This window comes from Mixophyes fleayi, chromosome 5 (assembly GCF_038048845.1).
Source record: "Mixophyes fleayi isolate aMixFle1 chromosome 5, aMixFle1.hap1, whole genome shotgun sequence".
Classification (NCBI taxonomy): Eukaryota; Metazoa; Chordata; class Amphibia; order Anura; family Limnodynastidae; genus Mixophyes; species Mixophyes fleayi.
This window is the reverse complement of record NC_134406.1, coordinates 232,508,430-232,533,988: the sequence shown is the minus strand read 5'-3', so window position 1 is coordinate 232,533,988 and position 25,559 is coordinate 232,508,430.

Here is a 25,559-nt window from a genome sequence, read left to right as displayed (position 1 = left end):
CCCTCCACTGGAATGACCTTCTGTGTTCTATCAGACTCTCCACTAGTGCTAGATTTACTAAACTGAGGATTTGAAAAAGTGGAGAGCAACCAATCGGATTCTAGCTGTCATTTTGTAGAATGTACAAAATAAATGATAGCTAGAATCTGATTGGTTGCTATAGGCAACATCTCCACTTTTTCAAACGAGCAGTTTAGTAAATATACCCCCTAGTCTGTGCACCTCAAATAGGCACTGAAAACATACCTGTTATTAAAAGCTACCAACCATCCACCTAACCATCTCTCTATGCTTGATTACCTCTCCCTCTCTCATCCTTCGTCCCTCATATGTGCTCCTCTTGCCCTAGATCCCCTCCACTGCCCCCCCCTTGTGCCTGCTGTCTATTTACCCTTCCTTTAGGTTGTAAGCTCTTCCCTCCATCTCAATACTTATTACTTCTGCTCCAGTTACACTGGTACTGGTCTTACTTGGAGCTTTTAGAGTCTTAGTAGTACTTGTTTATTATTCTGTGCTGTTATACGTTGTAAGGTCTATTGTTTGTAATCTGTACGGTGCTGCAGGAAGGCTTGTGTCACCTTATAAATAAAGAATAATAATAATAATAATAATAATAATTTGGTTCCTGCATCTACCTTATGGTTGTAAATGTATCTTTCATAAAAATCTTTAAAAAAACAAAACTACTTTGATTAGATGCAACAGTCTTTGATTCTTGTGGTCGCACCAGATTTATATGATCCAAACCAGGGGCCTGATTCATTAAGGATCTTAACTTGAGAAACTTCTTATTTCAGTCTCCTGGAGAAAACCATGTTACAATGCAAGGGGTGCAAATTAGTATTCTGTTTTGCACATAAGTTAAATACTGACTGTTTTTTCATGTAGCACACAAATATTAACTTTAAATTTCAGTGTACAAATAAGCTATCAAGTATTTGTGTACTACATGAAAAAACAGTCAGTATTTAACTTATGTGCAAAACAGAATACTAATTTGCACCCCTTGCATTGTAACATGGTTTTGTCCAGGAGACTGAAATAAGAAGTTTCTCAAGTAAAGATCCTTAATGAATCAGGCCCCAGGTGATTATGATTATTTTACCATAAGAACATTGGTATAATAATTTATTGACATATTTACAGCATTTTTAATGCTATAACATGTGATGTGACAATTACAAAGAAGACCAGGGCCTTGGGAGTGATATAATGTAACTGATACATAATTCAGAGTAGTGGTTTATGAAAACAGCCAACTAATGATATTATATTGCAAAACACATATGCTACTGCCAAATTACTAAGAAAAAAAGGAAATTCAACTAGAAGCAGCAGGACTGAGGTTTCACATAAATGTAAACTTTTTACAACATTGAGTACAGGAAGTGGTCAGATTCACTTTGACAACTGGATTTTAAATGTCCGTTTGGTGTCTGGTGAGATTTCAAGGGAACCCTTTTTCATCTGAAACGTCCGTTAATTAGGCAATATTGTTATTGTGTTATCATAGCACTGATTTTATATGTGTTTTGTTTGTTTTTATATAGTTTGGTTTCCTATAAGGGTGGAATTACTGTGCCAATAGTTGCTTTATTGTTTTTAAGTATTAGTCCTTATTCCTTGCTATATGGTTATGTATTGTTTTTAAGTATATTATCCTTTAATGTGAAGTTCTGCAATATGTCACATGAATGTATTGTTGTTAGTGTATTGTCAATGTAAGTATTAATAAAAGGTGAAAATGACTATTATCTCCATCAATTTAATATACAATGTAAAGGAGTAACAGACTTTATTTAAGTCACAGGTTGGCTGAAACTGCTGAAAAAGATACGATTGTTATTTGCTCACTGTTAATTTATTAGATGATAACTTACATTTATCAAGCACTTTTAGTTGAACTGATTTTCCAATAGTTAGGTCAAACTAGCATGTTTAGAGCAGATGTTGTGACATCCACATTGATGGAGTCTACACAAGAGGTTGTAGGGTGTTAAACTGGGATTAAATAAAATTACAATTTCCATCAACAAAGCACATCTTAAGTCACCATCTTCCACCATCAAACACAGGTGTAGCGTGCTATGCCAGTGACCCTACAGTTTGTGAGTGCTCACCCATTGGGTGAATACTCACTCAATGTTGCACCAGATCCTTCACCGTCTCCGCACTACTGGTGATTGGAAAAGTAAAGAGAGTAGCACTGTACAATAAGCACTTGCGTTAGAAACTAACACAGCGTTCCTCTCACTCCCTCTCCTCCCTGCTGTTTATGGAGTGGGGGAATCAGGTGTAGAGCCAGGGAGCACTTCTGAATTGTGAGGGTTCCCTGTCTTGAAACCCCACCAGTTGGAGGCTGCCCGCCTGCTAACATCATCCTGAAATTGGAGGTCAGCAACGATACTTGTACGTGAAAAAAATAGAAGGGTGATGACTAAAAATGAACTTTTGCAGTGGACATATGCTTTAAGACTGAGGCTAATTATCACATCACAGCTCAATATCGAGTAACCCATCTACTGATGCTCACGTTTCCTGGACACCCTCATATAGCCTAACAGGGTGGTCTGCAAAGCACTAAACCAAGACCTGTCTAGCTGAATTCTATTTATAACATTCACTAAGGCCAAGCAGGTGACTACTATAGTATGTCACTTTGCATAATGATAGCATATCAATTTGTATTTCCTAATAGTAAACACTATAATACTAAAACGCAAAATTCTGTTTATTATTTTAAAGCTTAAGCTCTTTTCAATAAATATTTCAGTCTTGAGGTGAAGAACAACATGAGGGTGCAGACGTTAGGATAACAACATAAATGCAACATTTCAACCTCTCCGGTATTCATGCTTTCGATGTTGGCATTTGTTGGCCGTCTTTTCCCCCATATGATAGAGATGCTCACACACAGGAAAACACTCAGGAGAAAGAGAAGAATGGAACGGTGTCTAGAGATTCAATTGCTGCCTAAAATCTCCCAAGAGACCCTTGTTCTAGATCATATTATAGATGAATTGAGGACGTTGAAGGGACTGAGTAAAATTGTAGATAGCTGTTTAAAAGGTTTAACCCGTGAGCAAGCTCTGACCTCACAACAAAGGAAAAGTTTCTCAAAAGGGCGACTTTCTTTGTCCTTTTACTGACAACAAGCAAGAAAGACAAAGAGAGCCATTTTTGAGCTCTCCCTCTTGAGGTTTGTTTGATTAACCCAATCTGACAACAAATGGGTTAAATGAGAGTCACCCGTTAGCAGAGACAGAGCTGTGTTACAAGCACATCTGCCATTTCTTCCACCTGTGCTAGATCCAGTCTGGAAGGGACAGTTGGATGAAATGAAATCTCCTCCAACAAATGCCATATAAAGGACTGAGGTGCTGAAACGCTGCTTCTCTGGGCTCTGCTCAGTTTACACTGACAGATGGAGCGCGCTGTCTTGTGGTCATTAGATCATGGAGTGATCTCCGGCGACTTACTCACCTTCTACCTGCAAGTTATAAACCTGATATCCATCACTAACCAAACTAAAAGAACATTTTAGAACATAATTGCAATGAATGTGTTTAATAAAGAGCTATTTAATTCTGAAAGTAATCTGTCAAATAGTTTTCTGAGGATGTGCTATGGGTGCTTTACTAATGACGAACTAAAATATATCTAACTAGTGTGTATATAAGTACACACACATTATACTTTTCGTATATGCACTTACTTTTGTAATATTGCATGGGGGCCAATATTGTTACTTTACCACCACTCCCTTTATTAATTTCAACTTGTTTTTTGCTTTTCTTCTAAAATACTGTATTTATCTGTATGTGTACTCACTTCACCAATTGAATCTCATTTAAATATCTTGTCCAGCAAAACTAAATCTTGTTTGTGCATTTGAATGCAGTATGAGGAGCAGGAGTGTGCCAAAACTGTATCTAATTAGGGGTACCCTGAGCTGCTCCCATCAGAAGATTTTGACGGGCTGATCAATCAATGTCTACAGGCTTGCGCATGAATAGGCGGGTTGTATGCCAAAACAGCACATGCACTGCAGGGGTTAATTTGTATATTCATTGAGTAGATCTTGCTTTTGGCTACTGTGTACACAAATCATATTACATGTATTTTGGTCAATTCTTTCCAATTTTATAATTACATCAATGGCTTGGTAAAGTTATGGGACCATTCAAATATATGTTAATGAGGTTGTCAGACAAATGTAATATTGTCGAAATTGTTGATTGTTTGTAGTATTGTGTTATAAGACGACTGAAATGAAAAGCTAGGAGCTACATATGGGGGAATACATAACACAATTGTCACAAAAATACAATTATCTCTCTATATATTAATTTTGATTTAGCTTGTGATTTAATTTTAGTGGACATTAATGGTCCTTTATTAAATGCTATAAATATTTCATTTTCACTTCTAAGATGGCAAATATTTCTCCCTGTGTTTTATAGAGATGAACAATATTTCAAAACTGTTCTACGGAATATTCACCAAATTTGAGCACAGAATGCATCATGTTTTTCTAGCGTAATTTGGCTTTAAGTGTTTCGTGCAGAATTCTCCATATGATCTTTGTTCCACTAGTCCCACGCCATCTATGTCACTCTCTGTTTATTTGAAAACTGACTGACTTAAATTACTTATAATATTAATCTTACACACACTAGTACTATGGTTCTTCAGCCTAATCTTGAGATAGGGCGACTGACTTGTGGAATTGTCTCTTAGAAGCATACAGAAACTACCATAACATTTCCCAGAACTCCAAAGTTTGGCATTGAACAAGGATGGCACTGGTGATTTGTAATACACAGACAAAAAACCTATTAACACAAAGATAAATAACAAATAAACAATGCAACTCCATAGTTATCACACTCATGGATTAACTTCCTCTGGACATGTCACATAAGCTCTACTGAGAACTATTTGTTAATCCCCCTGAGATATGAATCAATATATATTTCCCTCTAGCTTTGGGAAGATGTGTTATGACACATTATACAAACTTTGCTTTGTGCTCAGCTAATCTGCCTGAAATGCAATATCCGTGGACGGTGATTATAAAGTTGCCCTATTAAAACCAATCAGTAAACAGTTTTATCAGAAGTAGATGACATGTTTGTCACACCTCACTATAACAACACCTCTCCAGATATGGGCCACTTGTCTATTTTATCAAACACCATCAGACAGCCCATACACAAACAATGCCCAAGGTGGCTTATTAGTAGGCTGATTACCCCAGTCAGTGTTGTAACATATGAGGAAACTTGGGCTAATGACCTTTGATGTGCACCCAGGAGTGTTAAAACAATGATGTAATTACACTGCAGTTTCCTTCTGTGGAAGGAGCAGGGAGATGTCCAGGGCAGCTCGTGTTGACCAGTGGACTGTGTATCATTGTCCTACTGCATTGTACTTACTGCTGGTGTTCAAAAGGTGGATGCATAAGTAATGTCTACAGTGTGATAGCCTCCCGCAGATTATATAATTAGAATCATTGAGTGGTGATAATATCGATAGCTGTGTTACCATTAGTCACTGACAACACTGTTACAACTTCATTATTTGCAACTGCATCTACTGTCGATAACTGACATGAAACAATTAGATTTGGAAATTCAACATTTTAAACCTGCATGTGTTTGGAGTTGGACGCAAGTCTAACTGTCGGCTACAGAAATCTGCTTAACCACACAGTGAGGGCCTCATTTAGAGCCAGACGCAAAGTCCATTTCAGACGCATCCTGCACATTTCCAATGATGGGGCATGTGCAGTAAGCACCAGTTCCCTGCAGTTCCGTCTGCTTTTCAGACGCAGTGTACGCTGCGACAGCTTGCGTCTCAGTACGAGGGAAAGGGTGGAACACGGAGTTATACAGGTGAGAACATGAATAATTCAGATACTATGGGCGTCTACCCGCAAACACTACCCTAGTCGGATCAAGACGCAGGCGGAACACACGTCAAACAAGACTGAAAAAGTGCGGCAGGAATTAGGTGACGCAAGTAGTTAGCTAGCTGCAGGAACTGGTCGCAGCTTGGTAGGGTTACAGATAGCATTTTTTTTGCACATTCAGGGCTTCATGTAGAGTCGGACGCATCTAAGACTTACATGAAAGAGTAGGAGTGGGAGTGTGCCGCAGCTCGGTAGGATATAACCCTACCAGGTATTACTCCTTTTCTTTGCTTTGCATGCTTTAATGAATCAGGCCCAATGACTGTGCATTATCATAGAAAATGTCTATTACACTCTAAGCAAACATAGGAGACTTCATTTACCCAACATGATGTGATTACTTCATATGGTTATATTACATTTCTATTACACTATACAGACATATAACACTCCACCCACCCAACATGATCTGATTAATGAAATTAACTATAATACAATTCCATTACAGTACATGCAGGCATAGGCGATGACATAATTTGACTACTCAGGACTTATAGGATACTGATAAACAAGAAGTAGCATCTGCTATAAAACATGATATTATACAGTTACAACGATAATAATAATAATAATAATAATAATAATAATAATAATAATAAATAATACATATCAATAAACAGTTTTGTAAATAATATATGAATAATCAGTATGTTCTTAAATAACTATATGCCAAGTATAACTAAACACTCTCAATTTACCTTTACAGATGGGTGGGATTCATCCAAGTTGTTTCTCAATGCACGGTAAGAATCAAAAGTCATGAAAAGGTAGGAGGATGGCAGTTCATGTGCTATGAGCATCTAACGATTATCTCTGCCTCTTATGGTATAGGTGACAAAACCAATTCTAATTAAGAGTACACACAGTCCTGAATATAGAAGATAAAGCATCTAATAAGGACTGAAACTTACCAATTACAATATCATGGAACTAATTAATTCAACTGAAAAGTTATTTTGAGTGTAAATTTATGCATAATATAAATGATGGGTCTATCACATATGGAAATTTTGAGGTCTGGATGTATGGGATAATGTATCCCAAACCTTAAACTATATAGATATTATAAGTCACAGGTCAAGTCTTTTTATACAGGTCATGGAAATCCAAGATGACTTGCAGTATTCATAATGATTTATAGTGAGCAGGGCCTTATTCCATAGAATACACACGTTTTCCTTATGAACACAAAAGTGATGACACGAGAACTCACTGTTTATATAGATATTATGTACAGGAGTTTAGACATATATTAGCACCTCTTGTGTATTATACAATAATTATACTTCCAGTAGTTCAGGAATAGAAACTTAATCAATAAAAGGCACCATGTGATTTATAAAATAAAAATAAAATAACCAATTCCCTTTATTCAGGTTATACAATAGTCTATGCTGGAACATACAGTCAGGGTTCAAAATTATAGATTTGTGTTGTAGTCCAAAAAGAACTGTAACTTGTAGGAACCTAAGTAACTATACCAGAAATAGTAAAACATGATAAAAAGGTAATATCATTTGAAATAAAAAATAGCACTATTTGTCCGTAATCATGATGTGAGTTCAACTATAATGTCTGGTTTTACAGAAACATTAACAGCAATTATTACATTGATATCAGAGATCAGTAGACAGCAAACAACCCACACCTTTTTCTTATACAAAGGACTAAAGCTAATCCTAGGGCTAATACTGATATTTGCTAAGCTCCCAGTACAGTTCTTACATTTATATTACATTATAGTTGTATTAAATCATTACATTTGGTATAATGATTATTCCATATCAGATACAATTTTCTCCAGTCTTATTTATTAATATTAAATATAACCATTATTTAATTTGACTAAATAATATCTAATAAATATTATTTACTTAATGTCGCTGTTGTCTTTTGTTTGATTTCAGTTTTAATTTGTCCATTTATTATACTATTAAGGTCAGGGTACTAAACCCAAATCCAATGTACTTAACAAGCTTAATTGCTGATATAAACTGCTGTCTATATGTAAAAGAACACCAAGGCACTAAAGACTGGGAGGTAGTGAAATAGGATGATTGACTACAGCACAACCCCCAATAAAACCTTTTAGAGCACATTCCCCTTTATAAGACAGCCTAGGTTGCTGTTAGAAGCCCACACAATTATGACGCTGCAGAGCCTAAAACAAAGCCCGGGGCACATGCAGACACAATTACTAGTCCTCAGCACACTTTACATCTTAATAGGGATTTACTCTACTCAGCACGTGCGGAACACACTCCCTGCATCCTCCCACTAATTCCGTGGAAAGGAATAGTTCCCTGATAATAGCACAGGATGCAGTTCCAAGTCAGCAGAATGCCAGAGAATCGAGCTGCTTACAGTCCAGATGTGCGAGTCAGAATGCACAGAATGTTATTGCAGCAATCTGGGCCGCCTAGGAAGACACAGCAATGATTGCCACAGACAACATTTATTATTTCTAGAATTAAGCACTGGAGATAAATACTAATAATACATTGAGCCATGCCCCAGTGCAATATTTATAAATTAAGGGCCTCCTGTAGAGTTGGACGCAAGTCCGACTGATCAGCACAGAAAACACTTTTACATTAATTTAATTATTCTCTTATCTGCTTTACAGGACCTCTGTGACTGATACACTTAAGTGTATCATGCACACCCGCCCATAAGGCAGATAAAGAGGTGTGTCTGTGCAATTTGCATAGTATTCTGAGTCGCGCAGATCTAAAGTTCTGTACGCTGTATTGATATGAGGCATCTATTATAAAGAAATGTGAAGATTATGAAGCCCCATAGACAAACCCCAGGGTGGCGTCACATAGTTAACCAGTCATTATATTAAAAAAGTATTTATAGAACATGTAAAGCTGATTATTTGACACACACTCACATATATATCTCAAATGCTGTGTATTACTGACATGAATAATGTGCAATAAATAACTATGTTCATATTTCGCTATACATATCTACCATAGTATCTTTGCTCCTCTGCAGAAGGTTGTTATAGGGATGTGCTTCTCTAACAGAGTAGACACAGAGTGACTGACAGCTTTTCAGCCTTTACACAAATGTGTGGATTGGTTGATTCATACATAGGTGTGAGTCAGCAATGCCACATTATGGCAGCATTCTCCTTTTTTTTTTATATTATATCCCATTAGGACACTGTCCTGAAGATGTGAAAGCAACTTCAGCTGTCTGAAATGCAGTGTGCACGTGTGTGTGTGTGTGTGTGTGTGTGTGAAATGGGGGGAGGGGTTATTTTTCAACAAAGCTACAGTGGAAGTTCATGTTAACCAAGGCTAAAGTATGTTATCTGTATGACTCATATAAGAACATTTTAATTTTGGGGTTTAGTGGTCCATGAAGTCCAACCTGCATTATCTGTAAGCCTGCATTCTGTTGAAGCAGAAGACGGTGAAGAAATTAATATTTTGACTACAGTAATTTTCAAGGACCATTAACTTACCTAGGTACAAAATACATGGGAGTTTCTACATTTCTATTTTTGCATATTTTTGGTATTGGTTTATAGTTTAAATGTATAATATCATTAAATGTAAAATGACAAATAAACCATCTATGAAAACTGACGGCCTAATTATAAAATATCAAATATATAATAGGTTTATTCAAGTGCTGTTTCTGGTCTTTATAAGCAATTATAGTAAATATTTTGGAAAGTAAAGGTCTCTTCATTTACACTGAAGATCCAGCATATTAAAAGCAAGATAGCTTTCCAATATCGAAACATCATGATTCAAATAGTTGATGAAGCTAGAGAATAGCAAATCAGCTAATAAATGATACGTCTCCATTTCTGTCAATGTCTATTAAAACAATTCATTTTTGAAACTAGATTATTGACAGTATCAAAAGTATAACAATAGAATAACACAGTAACATATATAGAAGTTTTTCAAACAACATAAGTTTGTGACAAACGTTATAATAAAACAAACAGAGTGGGTAACTGTATAGGAAACCAAAGGATGCTATCTTAGGCTTGAACTAATGTGGTAAGTGTTTCATGCGAGGTAGGGTAGTGAAACAGGTAGGAAGGGGCAGGTTATGATTAGGGGAAAAGGGGGGAGTGTGACCACATGGGTGACAGATTAGCAGAGGGCCTTTGGTTAAGTCTAGAAATATGCAGGGGGAGTAGAATATATTTTTGATCATGTGACATCATTAAGCTTAAAATATTAGAGGCCAGGGAATGACTGGTTGGATTTTCGGACAGCTCCTCCAGATATACAATGAAAGACCCTGACTGACCACTGTTTCTCCAGCAAGTGTCTGTTGCACCTGGGAAGATGCTGCAGAGCTTGGTTGGGATGTAGTACCATAGTAATAATTAGTAGTACCATGTAGTGATTTATAAGCTTTCTCTTTGATATGAACATTAATAGAGGATTTCACAACCCCCTCCCATATATCAGACCACTCCTCTGAGTCAAAGGTCTCTTCCGGGTCTCGTTCCCATTTCATTTGCTACAGGTCTTTATCACCATTTAACAGGCAGAAGGGCATTATAAAGCACTGAGATAAGGCCCTCGGAAGGGCATTAAGGGCATTATAAAGCACTGAGATAAGGCCCTCAAAAGGGCATTAAGGGCATTATAAAGCACTGAGATAAGGCCCTCGGAAGGGCATTAAGGGCATTATAAAGCACTGAGATAATGCCCTCGGAAGGGCATTAAGGGCATTATAAAGCATTGAGATTAGTTATGGAGACAGAGATTTTGTACAGCAGATGGTGGTCACGCTGATGATGATCGCCAGCACTAACCATCTGCTTCTGATAGGCTGATTGTAATTTCACCTCTGAAGCTGACGGGCGCTCTCTTCATTGATAGTAGAGATGGGCGGGCTCAGTTCCACGAGAACTGAACCCACCCGAACTTCAGGTATCCGAGTACCGAGCCGGTTCGGAATTCAAAACAAGGCAAAACGTCATTGTGACGTCGTCGGATCTCGGAGCTGCGATGTTTCAAATGCATAAATATCCGCCTCCACAGCGATCCAGCGCCATTTGACAGAGGGAGAGAGAAGGGTTAGGTTGCAGGATTAGAGCAGGGAGAGAGCAGTTATTAGAGCAGTTATTAGAGCAGGAAGAGAGTATAGAGGAGGCATTTTTTTTAAACATTACAAACTGTTTGGGGTGTCATATTCCCTACTAAAGAAACAATTTTCTGCCTGCAGAAATTTTAATATACCAGCACAATTTATTTCTGAATTTGCGATACAAGTGTTGAGTGTCACATATTCCCCTGTAGTAAAAAGCTATTTTCTGGTGCTGAAATTAGTATATACCAGCACTATATATTTCTGAATTTGCACTACAAGTGCTTGGGGTGTCAGATATTCCCCACTTTGAAAAAAGCTATTTTCTGGTGTTGAAATTATTATATACCAGCACTATATATTTCTGAATTTGCACTACAAGTGCTTGGGGTGTGACATTTGTAGTTGTGACGTGTGAAGTGAGTTCAGGCTCTGCTAGCTTGAGCCAAGTCATTCCCTTAATTTGACTATTGGAAAAGCAGCTTGACAAACTGAAGGAGGAGATGAAAGAAAGCAATTCCGCACAGTATGTTGGCCTTGTAGATCAAGTACTTAATTTGCTTCGCAATTTTCCAAGAGTTATTCAAATCTTGAACTCGGATCACTACGTTTTGGCGACTGTGCTTGATCCTAGGTTTAAGACCTACATTGATTCTTTGCTTCAAAATGACCGAGATGTGAACATTTGCAAGGAGCTATTGGTCAGCAAGTTGTCCGCTGAACTGGGCCTTGGCTTGACGACGTCTCCTCCTTCAGTTTCTCATGCAGCTGCTGCTCGGAAAAAATTGCAGTTTCCAAAGAGAAGCAGGGATGACGCAGGGGGCAAACCACAACAGTTTAACATCTGGGCTGGTTTGAAAGGTTTTACCAAAAAATGTGTGACCTTGCCCATAACTCCATCCAATCCTACTATTAACATGCAAAGGATGGTGAAGGATTATTTTCAAGAGGTTATTGATATGGAAATGTCAGACAGTCCCTTTCCATACTGGGAAGAAAAACAAACCATTTGGAAACCCATGTACAAACTTGCTTTGCAATACCTAAGGTGCCCACCCTCCAGTGTGTACTCTGAAAAAGTATTCAGCAGAGCCGGGAACCTTGCAAGTGATCGACGTAGGAGGTTACAGCCGAAAAATGTGGAAAAGATGATGTTCATCAAAATGAACTACATCTTCCACGAGGAAGGCCTTTACCATCAAATACATCCAAGTACTGACACTTTTCTCATGGCGGATTCCAGCGGAGATGAATTAATAGTCTGTGATGATGATGTACACACTGATGAGGGTGAGGATGATGCTGAAGATGATGACGACAACATCTTTTTAAAACTTTCACTAGAAGTGTAGGGTGTAATCTACCCCCAAAGAGAAAAGGGACTTGGGACATTTCTATTTAACGTACAGTCTTTGCAGGCTGCTGTTTTGTCAATTTCACTATAAGTGTAGGGTGTAATCTACACCCAACCAGAAAAGATGCTTTGGCCATTTCTATTTATGTTACAGTCTTTGCAGGCTCCTTCTTTCTCTATTTAACTATAAATGTAGGGTGTAAAATACAGACAGACACCAAAGTGCCTTTTTGCTATGAATTTCGATAGCTCTTTTTAGACCGTTGGCTGCCACCCTGGATTGGTGAGAGTAGCTGTAGAAATAAGGACGGCCTACCAAGGATTAAACTGTATTTTTCCTAATTTGCACTAATAAGGTTTGGGTGTAATCTAGAGCCAAACAGAAAAGATGCTTTGACCATTTCTATTGATCGTCCAGTCTTTGCAAGCTGTTTTTTTTTCTATTTAACTATAAGTGTAGGGTGTAATATACAGATAGACACCAAACTGCCTTTTTTGCTATGAATTTCGATAGCTCTTTTTTAGACCATTGGCTGCCACCTGGATTGGTGTGTGTCTGATAAAAGCACACATCCTGGGGGGGTCAGCGCTCGTTGACATTTATTAGCTGTAGAATTACCTCACTTATCCAAGAAACAGGTGGAGCATTAAATTATGTTATTTTAGCCCCCAAAAATTTATTTTTTTTAACAAATTGCAAAACACGAAGGTAATCCAGATCCAAACCAAAACCAAAACACGGGGGTCAGTGAGCTTCTCTAGTAGATAGTGCAAATATTATAGGATCTTACAGCTTTGGGCATCTCAAAGGTACATGTTTTTCTGTCATATCACTTGTACCACCTACAGGTGGGGTGTAAGGGCTAGATTACTAGTCGCGTGTGCATGTTAGAACATGTGTTTGCGAACAGGAGTAACTGTAAAAATGCCTTTTTTGTTTAGTAGACACTAATATGGCTGGGTACACACTACAAGTTTTTCACTTGATTATCGGGCCAAAAACATGATAAGCAACCGTTCGGCCCAATATCACATTACTGTGTACTCTCAATGAATGATTATCGTTCTAAAGCTCATCGTATCGTTTTGTTTGATTTTTAAACAAAACTAAAAATCTAGTTCAATGATGAAACGATGTTGGCCCAATTCTGCAGTGTCCATTGAGAGTGTGCAGCCGATGGTTATGACAGATGAAGAGCACAGATCTAAATGTAAAACGTTTAAAACGTGTATAGTTTGTACACATAAAACGGTATGCTGATCTGGACTTTATTTTCCCCAGTCATTGGTAAAATCATTAAGGATATCGCATTGGTACAAATTTTCTGTAATGTGTACCCAGCCTAACATCCTAATAAATATATTTTATGGAAATAAAAAATGAAAATAAAAAACTTTTTTTTTTGTAATGTTAATTAATTATATTAACAGGTAACATGAATTGAATAGTTTTTCACCCTGTACGTTCTTTTGGGACTTTATATTCCACATATGTATTGGACGCAGGGCTGCCATCAGAAACTCTGGGGCCCAGCAATAATTAATCTGGCAGGGCCCCCCCATACATGCCTCGTCCCTCTTCATCATACATGCCCCGTCCCTCCCCAATCACAGTGAACGTCCCCCTCCACCCCAATCACAGTAAATGTCCCCCTCTCCCCTCCCCCCAATCACAGTAAATGTCCCCCTCTCCTATTTCCCACCTCCAATAACAGTAAATGTCCCCCTCACCCATCCCCCCCCTTTAATCACAATAAATGTCCCCCTCTCCCATCCCCCCTCTAATCACAGTAAGTGTCCCCCTGTCCTATCTCCCCCTCCAATCACAGTAAGTGTCTGCCTCTTCTATCTCCCCGTCCAATCACAGTAAGTGTCCCCCTCTCCTATCTCCCCTTCCAATCACAGTAAGTGTCCCCCTCTCCTATCTCCCCCTCCAATCACAATAAATGTCCCCCTCTCCCATCCCCCCTCTAATCACAGTAAGTGTCCCCCTCTCCTACCCACCCTCCAATCACAATAAATGTCCCCCTCTCCCATCCCCCCCTTAATCACAATAAATGTCCCCCTCTCCTATCCCCCTCCAATCACAGTAAGTGTCCCCCTCTCCTATCTCCCCCACCCCTATCAAATTAATGCTAATTTGACTTACCTTCTCCTCCGCGATGCAGCTGCTACGGGTCACTGATAGGCTGGGAGCGCATCGCGCATTGAGGACGTCACCGGGCTGCGCACTCCCAGCCTATCAGAGCTTGGGAGCTGCAGCATCGTGGAGGAGGAGCGGTACGGTCGGTCACACTAAGGGACCCGGACAGTTGAGGGGGTCCGGACAGAAGGTTTGTCCGAGCCCCCTAGTCTGTCTTGGCCCCTCATAGCTGTACCGGCCGTACCCCCCTGATGGCGGCCCTGATTGGACGTATCCTGCAGTGTCTTGTCTGTTAGAACAGAGTGCACCTAGACCCATCATTACATCTGCTCTTTGTTAAATACGAACGTGTGTATGCCCAATATTTCCGTTCATTTTACGTTCCTTTATGATTCAGGGCCCAAATGTTTAAGACTTGAAGCCTTTGAGGTTACCCAGTGTTTTAAAGCAAATGTTTTTGAAAGTAATAAAATATTATGTGTGCCGTTTTTATTCTCTCCATGATTTTTCATGATCCAGGTGGATAAGCAAATAAATTGAAAACTGGTGAACAGAAAAATGTTCTGTACCCCATATCAGTCTTGTTCTGGCAGTGTTTAGCTAATGGATACCTCTGTAGAACGGGGATGAGCCTATGTTTGCTGGTTTACTCAGGAACATATGCATGTTCAAAGAAGTCTAAATACAACCTTGTTGCACTTTAGGATCACACCCTTCAATCACTTTAACTTTTCCATTCTTTTTTCTTTTTTATTACATGCGTCACTTTTGTGCGTTTGAAGGTTTTTACTACCTTGAACTACATTTAAAGTGCACCTAATAAATGCACTGTACAACTGTAATATGCAAAATATGTCCTTTTAAAAGCATAGGACGAGTCCTGGTTTATAACACCTCTGAGCAGGCAGAAAACTCGTGTCCTCTGGCAGGAAGAAAAATGCTGCATGCCCACCAGCAAAGCTCTGAATGCCTCAATAAATGCCCCTTATTCACTTCCATAAGTTAATTTAAATGGTTCTGTCCCAAAATACAAAGTTTTCCATGTAGATGCAAAACTATCTAATCCATACTTAGCAAGGCACACCCCCATCCGCCCAACTCCTCTCAACAGCAAGTGCACCACTGCAGATGCCTCTGTTTTGGCCGACATATCTATGCTGACTTCCATAATATTGGGCGCATTTGCACAAAAGTAGGCAATGGACGTCACCAAAGACAAACTTGCTCTTCAGATTTGAACTTTTGCAGACGTAAATAAGCCTTTGGGGTAGATTTATCAAACTTTCTAAAAAGGAAAAGTAGAGGTGTTGCCCATAGCAACCAATCAGATTCTAACCATCATCTAGTACATTCTAGAACTCAATGGCTAGAATCTGATTGGTTGTCGTGGGCAACACCTTTCAATTTTCCTTTTCAGAATGTTTATTAAAAGTACCTGTTAGTGTCTCAAAAGGTTTTTGTTATTACATAGAGGCATTTTACCCTCTTAGGACACAGCACTTTTAATGCAGCCACCTCTCCCAATGCTTTTCCATCTCACATTGCTCTCCAGTATATCCTGTCACCGTACTCTGCTATAATTGATGGCAGGAAAAAGCACAGTGGCTGTTTAGAGTAGGAGCAATTGCCAGACATCACACTTCTGTAATCACCTATGTAGACCAGTGCTACTGGGGAGGGAGAGGAGGCAGGTTGGGGAAAGAAGGGGAGAACCTCTTTTCTACTGTCCCTTGGATTGTGCTTCCTGAGACGAGTTTCTCATTGTGCCTCATGGGAGAAACTGACTTGTTAATAAATATTTCTCAATCTTTTAACCTTAGAACAGGAGCAAACGTATGTAAAACATAAATGTAAAATATAATTTTTTAGTTTTCAATTTGCTTTCACAAAATACCATTTGCACACGTTATTTTCCTTACATGTATTCATAGAAACTGTGATTTCCATCTGTAGTCTATGTAATAAAACATGTGATTTCAAACACTGGGTTTTCTATTAATTTAAATATTGTTTGTATATTTGAGATAGTAAATGCATATATTTTACTACAGAGCATATCTTATATCTTCAGTTTATAGTGACAGCTATGGGCTATCTCTATACCAATGTGAGGCCACATTTTCAGAAGTACCATCAGTCTGTCAAAATCAATATTCAGTCTGTCGGCATCAAAAACATTAAGGGGTAGATTTGTCAAACCTTCCAAAAATGAAAAGTGGAGGTGTTGCCCATAGCAACCAATCAGATTTTAGTTATCATTTATCTAGTACATTCTAGAAAATGATAGCCAGAAAGTGATTGGTTGTCATGGGCAACACCTCCACTTTCCCTTTTTGGAAGGTTTGATAAATATCCCAGTAAAACTTTTGTGAACCACTGGTCCAAATAAGTTTAGTAGATTTAAAAAAAAAATAATAATTTAGACATTTTATCATTTTTTTGATTGGGGAAATTAGGTGACAGGAGTAGTTCAGGACTAAGCAATTATAAGAAATACAATAGCATCACAATGGTGCCTCGCTCTATTTATAATTCATGCTGTACTTTACAATGTTTACCTGTACTTTTGCTGTAAGTTACCTTTTGCCTTTAAATCCAGTTTGATTTCCGTTTGTAGGTGGTCATATATTTTGTTGTAGTCTTTTTAGTAGGGATCATTGTGGTAAGACATAAATTAATGTGTCCTGACTGAGTATGAGAACTCAGATGGGTTTCATATTGACGTGTTGACTGCAGATCTTTGTTTAGGCAAAGTCTCTACTTCTCTGTCTCAGTTCTCTGTGTACTCAACACATGTAGAAGTGCTGCCCTGCACCTACTATTAGCTGTGCACACAAGCTTCTGACCCCACTAATCCTCCTCTGACACTAAAGTCAAGGAGGCAGATCAGTGAAAATCTTTATAGAGACTGTTTACCAAGTCAAAGTGATTAATGCACAACCATATGTCTTGCACTCCTTGCATATGTGTCACATTTATCCTTTGTCTTGTTTTCATACAAATCTGTTGTTTTCATTTTGGGTTGTGATGTTGTTTAGGTAATATTTATGCAGTAGTTTACTGTCATTAAAGAAGACTAACATTTACTCTATCATTTCCCATATTTGTCATTTATTTTTTAAGGTAAAATATTTTATTCAGGTGTTCACACTACTGTCACCCACAAAGCAAGACTATATTAACAATACTATCATTAAATACGTTGAAAATGAAAGAATTTCTGTTGCCTACATATGTAGGAAGTGGCCATTTTGTGGTTTTAACTAATACTCATTAGAATACAGGTGGTATTCACTGATAGCCCCTAGTATTACGTGAAGGATGAAAACACAATTTGAACCATACTTGCCAACATTCTGGATCTCCCCTATGGGATATCCCAGAGTGGAGAGCCTGGTACCGAGTGTGGCCTGCCCCACACTGTTCAATGCCGCGATTCGCTGTCTAATACAGCTGGGACAGGATGACACTGTTGCTCGTATCAGCAATCCCTGTTCTCTACCAACTCAACTAGGGATGCGGGAGGGTGCACTGTTCTCATGGGAGTCCAGGAGACCTCCTAGAAATTTGGGAGTCTCCTGGACATCCGGGAAACTAGGCAACTATGATTTGAACAAAGAAAAAATGTACATACATAGGGCGCACACTAAGATGTATCATGCAAGTTCATGTTGATCTGCCAATAAGTTCATACAAGTTCCATAAAGTTCAAAAAAAGTTCTCTTGAATTGATATGTTCTTCAACAATATATATTCATTTTTCTCCAAATGGTAGTCATATAAGGAAAAGGGGAGAAGAAAGAGAACTCATGTGTAGTATTTACGCAATCTTGTTCATTTCAATACCATTACCTTATGAATGTATCACAACATACAATGTGAAATGGTTTGAGTAATGTTAAATGAGACACCACGTGATAGATTTGATATTGATTACGGGGCATCCGCCCCTTAGTGTGTACTCACTTAATGTATACTCTGTAGATGTATCCTTATATACATATCCATATAGATCACGATATCCCTGTTTCTTCTTGAGATATCTTAAACTCGTAGATGTATGTAAATAGAAAAAATAACGCCAAAATCTGGCATAATAACCTCCAAACAATTTAATTAAATTGTTTGGCCGAATATATATTGTTGCAGAACATATCAATTCAAGAGAACTTTTTTTTTACTTTATGGAGCTTGTATGAACTTATTGGCAGATCAACATGAACTTGCATGATACATCTTAGTGTGCGCCCTATGTATGTACATTTTTTCTTGGTTTATGTCAAAGATTTGGTGGTATCTTATACATACAGTGGCAGCCGCTGGGAGGTAGCGCTGTTAAGAGGTTTGATTTTATCTATATAACTATGATTTGAACTCTACCAAGCTAAGCGTGATATAGAGAGCTCCAGATATATGACAAATAAACCCTACACTGGGGTGACAACAGAAATCCTGTACATGTATATACAGGTTGTAGGGTTTTCTCATAGCTGATATAACCATGGATGGCCCCTTATTTTGTTCCTCTACCGCATGTTCTATTTTGTTTCTAAGGCCAGACTTTGGAGAAAGAGGACCAGTGAAGCCACTGGGGATCAAGAAAGTCATTTAGAATGAAGATAGGCTTTGTTTAGGTAAAGTGTTTTAAGGCAGTAACTTATTTTTGCCTGATAATAGGTAAACTTTAATTTTTTGCCTGTTCCTGATTTTACGTTGCATATCTCAAAACAGTGTGCAGTGTTTCTTTATGCTTCCTGATGTTCCGGTACTTGGAAAGACTCACTGCTACATATTACAAGACTTTATATTATTATCATGTAAATCCTCCTTACGTCTCCATAATCCAGGTTACAGCCCGTTGCTGAAAATACAGACATCATGTTATTTGCTTTCCATGTAGCTATATGTAAATATAGTTTCCTAGTCTACATTGTAATTTGAATGGTTCAATAAAAAGAAATTACTGGTATAAATGTGAGAGTCTCTGGAGATGTATAAAAAGATGTGAATCTTCCAAGGATGAACGATGTTCACTAACAAGAATATGAAATGACTCATACCAGTTAGTACCACAGCAGAGGTGAACACAACTCTGACTTGACTCTGACTTGACCTTGACTGTCTGTCAAAGCTTCTTACTCACCACACAGCAGCTTAAGTATTTTTTGTCAATGAGTTTGCCCTTTGGGAAAATATTTATTAACCTTGACTTGAATGTGGTATAGAGCTCCAGTCATGTATTATTCATGGTTATTTCACCATCTAACCTCGCTCTCTATCTTTATTGATACAATTCACGCAGTATAAAATGATCTTGAACTTCTTCGACACCAGAATTCTCCAATCATTGTCTAGTAAAGGACTTAAAGGGCAATATTCACTGTTTAGTTAAACAGTTTATTTCAATTTTTATGTGTTTGTGATTCTCAGTAAAACACGAACACAGGATATTCTACATAGAGGAGAATATACAGTATTTTTGTATTTATCAAAGACATTAGGAACTTCCATATGATTATATTTTATCTAAAGACTGTTATAGGATTTTGCAACTGAGAATGCCAAACGACATTATCAGTGTCTATTTGGCCACACATGTAGGGTGACATATTGGAAGTGATTCAGCCGCTTGGCACTCAGGGAGATCAGCTGGACGTCTCTCGGCATTACTGCTGGCATCAGTATGACCGGTTAGCTTGGTCAGTATGTGAGCACACAAGAAGACCAATAATGGTCCTCATCCAGCCGCATTTACCAGCATGTCTGATAATGGTCCAAACTATTTCGAGTCGATCATAGACAATATCTTGTTTGTTTACAGACTACACGTTGCACTATTGAGTTAATTGCCCAATATTGCAATATGAAAGTCGTCAGAGACCGACAAACCAGCAGAGATACACAAAATGAAACACGTTTTACTAGTGGGGAGCCGTTCTGACTACATAAGACATCCATTAAATCCAAACATTAGGGGGAAAGCATTGAACACAAGCATAACCATTGGAGAGCACAGCGGTGGAGTGGAGGGTGGAGTCCCTGTGTTTGTTGTTGTCTACGCCACCCCAGGAAACGTGGGCTTAATCAGCGCCTTCTAACTATAGCGATAAGGGCAACCTGTCCCATCACTAACGAGAATATTCCAACTTCCACATTAAGCACCAAGTGCCTACTCCACTTGCTGAGACTAGTAGTGCACCAAGCATCTAGTCCTGGATTTCATCCGATTACTACTGGCTTCTATTTGTTCACAGCGTCCTATAGCCCCGCCCCCTGCCCCTCCCCATTTTCTACCTGGATCACCATCATAATTTATTATTTTTCTTGTAATATCGAATGGTGTTTATTACCTATCTGCCATCGGGGCAGTGTTGAACTGTTATCATCTTATCCTACTTATCCATTGTCACCATTTATATGCATCCCCGCCATTCTGTTTTCCCACCTTCCCATGTTTTCATGCACTAGCATCAAACAAAGTCATAAGTAAAATAATTGTAAATGTTTAAAAAAATATTTTTAATATTTACATTTTTAATATTAATTCAAAATATATACGACATAAAAATTAATTTTTGAAAATAATTATAACAAATAATTGACTTTAGTAACATTAAGTCCATCTGTTGTTTTCAAACTAACAAAGCTGTGCATTTACCTGATACTGCTTCCGATGACTTTAGTACAGAACTTTCCTATGCATATTAACTTCCTTTAATTGGGATGGATTGAGGACAGCCAGGTCTGTTGTAGCTATTTTTCATGCCGCTCAGCCAGTGACTGGAACAAAGAACTTTACACTGATCAATCAGCCATTGACCAAATTGCTCCTGTAAATGGTTCTTTTGGGAATGACTAAATAAAGCATCTAATGCTTGATGCTATGCTACTTTGTATAGGAGTTCATAAAAACCATTGTTTTATTTGGGGCTGAGCTGGCCTTCATTTGTTTCAATATTTATAATTGCTTTTTCTGTAAAAAAACATATTGGCAAATTCTGAAATGCAGCCAAGTTTATTATTATTATTATTATTATTATTATTATTATTATTATTATTATTAATAATATTATCCTTTATTTATAAACCATGTAGAAACATAGGATTTGACAGCAGATAAGAACCACTTGGCCCATCTAGTCTGCATATTTATTGACCTATGGGCCTCAAACCCTATTTGATCCTTACTTCTGTATAAGGATATATACCCTTATTTCTATCCCAAACATGTTTAAATTACTGTACTATATTAGATGATGGGAGACTATTCCACCGATCCACTACCCTTTCTGTGAAGTAATTTTTCCTCAAGTTCCTCTGAACCTACTTCCCTCCAGTGTCAGTGCATGTCCTTGTGTTCTAATACTTCTCTTCCTTTGAATAATGCTTCCATCCTGTAGTCGTTAAAACCATTGATATATTTGAAAGTTTCTATCATGTCCCCCCATTCCCTTCTCTGCTCCAAACTATACATATTAAGATCTTTTAGTCTGTCCGGGTAAGTTTTGTGCTGTAGGCCATGCACCATTTATTTGCCCTTCTTTATACAGTCTCCAATGTATTTATATTCTTCTGTAGATATGTCCTGCAAAACTGGACACAGTATTCCAGATGAGGCCGTACCAATGACCTATACAGTGGCATTATTACTTCTTTCTTTCTGCTACTGATTTCTCCCCCTATGCAACTAAGCATAGGGGGAGAATGACCTTCCTTTCTCATTGCTATGTTACATTGCTTACCTGCCTTTAAGTCACCTGAAATAGTGACTCCTAGATACCTTTCCTCTTCAGTAGTTTCCATTATAGTGCCATTGGCCTTGATTCATTAAGGAACTTAGGCAAGAAATGTCTTACTTAAGTCTCCTGGACAAAATCATATTACAATGCAAGGGGTTAAAACTACTTTTTTTTTTCACATAAGTTAAATACTGACTGTTTTTTCATGTAGCACACAAATACCGTATTTTTCGCTCCATAAGACGCACCTGACTATAAGACGCACCTAGTTTTAGAGGAGAAAAACATACACTGGCCCCTTCACTCACACAAAATACACTAGCCCCTTCACTCACACTCACCAACACACACACACACAAACACACACACACACACACACACACACACACACACACACATACACACACTATATTAACACACTGATCCCCACTCTTAGACACACATGCTATGTTAGCACACTGGCACACACACACTATAGCCTCCAGGACACACACACTATAGCCTCCAGCGCACACACACACACAGTATAGCCTGCAGCACACACACAAACAGCTTTCACGGGGTTTGCGCTAGACTTGATTATCATAGGGAAGACTGTTTATTATCTGTTTATTATTGTCTACATAAATTTTTAGTAAAGCATAGAAATTGTTCAAGCTGTCTAACAAAATCTGCAACTGGCATAAACTTTGCCTTTTTTGGCAGCTCAGAGCTGCAGACACTGCTCCTAATATTATTTCAAAGAAGTGAACAGAGCAAAAGCAATAGGTTATTAAAGTTATAAGGACAGTCAAAAATATTCTAAATTTATCCCTGTTGTTACCGCATTGACTAACTCTATAGTAGAATTCCAAATATTCTACTAGCAAATTTGACCCATTCTTTGAACAATCAAAAAATATGTGCAGTGACATGATAATTGGTGGTAGTGAAGTGAGGGTTAAGAAATAAAATGATAAGGAGCATAGGATAAGTTGAAGGTTTGGAGTGAATGCAGTACTTGAAGGAAGGACAGTTGGGCTCAGGCTGAACAGTTATATATAGCTGAATCAGCAACAGAGATAAGCAGCAAATCTAGCAGACATGTTATAAAAGGACAGGAAAAAAAATTACATGTCCAGCATGGAGAAGCGGGTCCCGGCCAGGCTGCAGATCCTCATGATCTTAGTCCCCCCGCCTATCTGTGAGGACCTAGCTATCACATGGGACATGCACCACATGACAGGTGCTGCCCCATGTGATAGCTAGGTCCTCACAGATAGGCGGGGGGACAGACGTTCATGAGGATCTGCAGCCTGGCCGGGACCCGCTTCTCCACGCTGGACATGTAAGTTTTCTTTTCTTCCTTCCTTCCTTTCTGGCATGCAGTATTCGCTCCATAAGACGCACACACTTTTTTCCCCACTTTTTTGGAGGGAAAAAGTGAGTCTTATGGAGCGAAAAATACGGTACTTGATAGCTTATTTGTACACTGAAATTTAAAGTTGTTATTTCGCTATATATATTTTTGCATACTTTAAATGGCCATTAGGGCAGAGAGCCGGTTGTTAATTTATTTGAATCCCACCACTGTATGTATATGTATATATATATGTGTATATATATATATATATATATATATATATATATATATATATATATATATATATATATATATATAAAATCATGCATTTGCAAATATGTGCAACAGAATTCTTTTAGTAAAGTGCTAGCCACACTCACACATTGGGTTGGCCACACCCACTTGTCAAATGTCACTCCCACGTAGATGGGGGGCGCCGGTGCCCTGTCTCGCCCAGGGCACTAAAATGTCTAGTTACTGCACTGCATCAATCATTAGTTTTACCCCTCCTGGTGTGTCCTGCTGTTGCATATCTTTGTGTCATCTGCAAAAACGCATACTATCCCTTCAATACCATTTGCAGTGTCACCAATAAAAATATTAAAAACCACTGGTCCAAGAACAGATCCTTGGGGTACTCCACTGGTAACCTTTCCCTCCTGTGAATGCTCTCCATTTACTATAGCTCTCTGTTTTCTATCCTGCAACCAAGATCCTATTCATTCAACCATCATAGAATCCAATCCCAAGCTTTCAAGTTTAGTTAACAGTCTGCGATGTGGGACAGTGTCAAAAGTCTTACTAACGTCTAGATAAGCTACATCTACAGCACCTCCTTGATCTACTACTTTACCTACTCAGTCACACATATGTAGAGTGGTACAGTGGCTATACCTCTATTTTTTTTGTAAAAAATATGCATTTCCGTACTGCGCATACACACAAGAAATGGGTAGGAATACATCCAAATGCAGGTTTTGTCTTACACTTCCAACTCCTTATGACTTCTTATGAGTGAGACAGTACTGGGCAAGCAAAGGGCAAGAACAGTAAGGGACCAACCTGATTCATGAAGGAAAATAAAGCAAAAACAATTAGTAACCTTGCACCTTGGGCAAAACCATGTTGCATTGGACGGGGAGGTAAATTTAAATTTATAGTTGTGATAGAGCATGTCCTAGACCAACTTTAAATTTCAGTGTAAAAATAAAGTATTTGTGTGCTACATGAAAAAACAGCCAGTATTTAACTTATGTGCAAAATAATAAACTAATTTGCACCTCTTGCATTGTAACATGGTTTGTCCAGGAGAAAACTTACCCATTTTTTTTTGACTAACTTTCCTTAATGAATCAGGCCCTAAATATTTCTAAAAAATATTTTTGGAAAATAAACAGTGAATGTGGCATGTGTAGCATTTATATAATTCATCCATTACTTTTTGCAAGTCACATCCAAGTATTTTCAGGCTCATATATAATATTGCTGGGCAGCCCTGGTTTCCTATAGTTATAAGTAGGAGACCTCGGTGACTTAGAAAGAGGGGCAATTTTTGTGGTACGTTTGGAAGGAGTTTCAATGACCAAGACAGCTCAACTTGCTTCATCAGCAATAGCATCTAAGGTCATGTTAGCTTGGAACTCAAAGGAAAAAATCTAATCGGCAAAGAACAAAAGTGGGCGCAAGCAGATACCCCAGTATAGTAGTGATATCTGTGCAGTTATTCTAAGTACAAGGAAAAAACAGATTAATTGACTGCACATTTCATGAGCAGCCAGTTTAATCAAAAATCCAACAATAACGCTGCAAAGCAGTATATCATAGTAGGATTGCAGTGCATAAATCACTCATCAAACCTGGCAATGCATGTTTACGAGTTCAGTGGTGCAGTGAGCACATGTAAGAGTCAGGTGATACTCATTATTTACGATGTT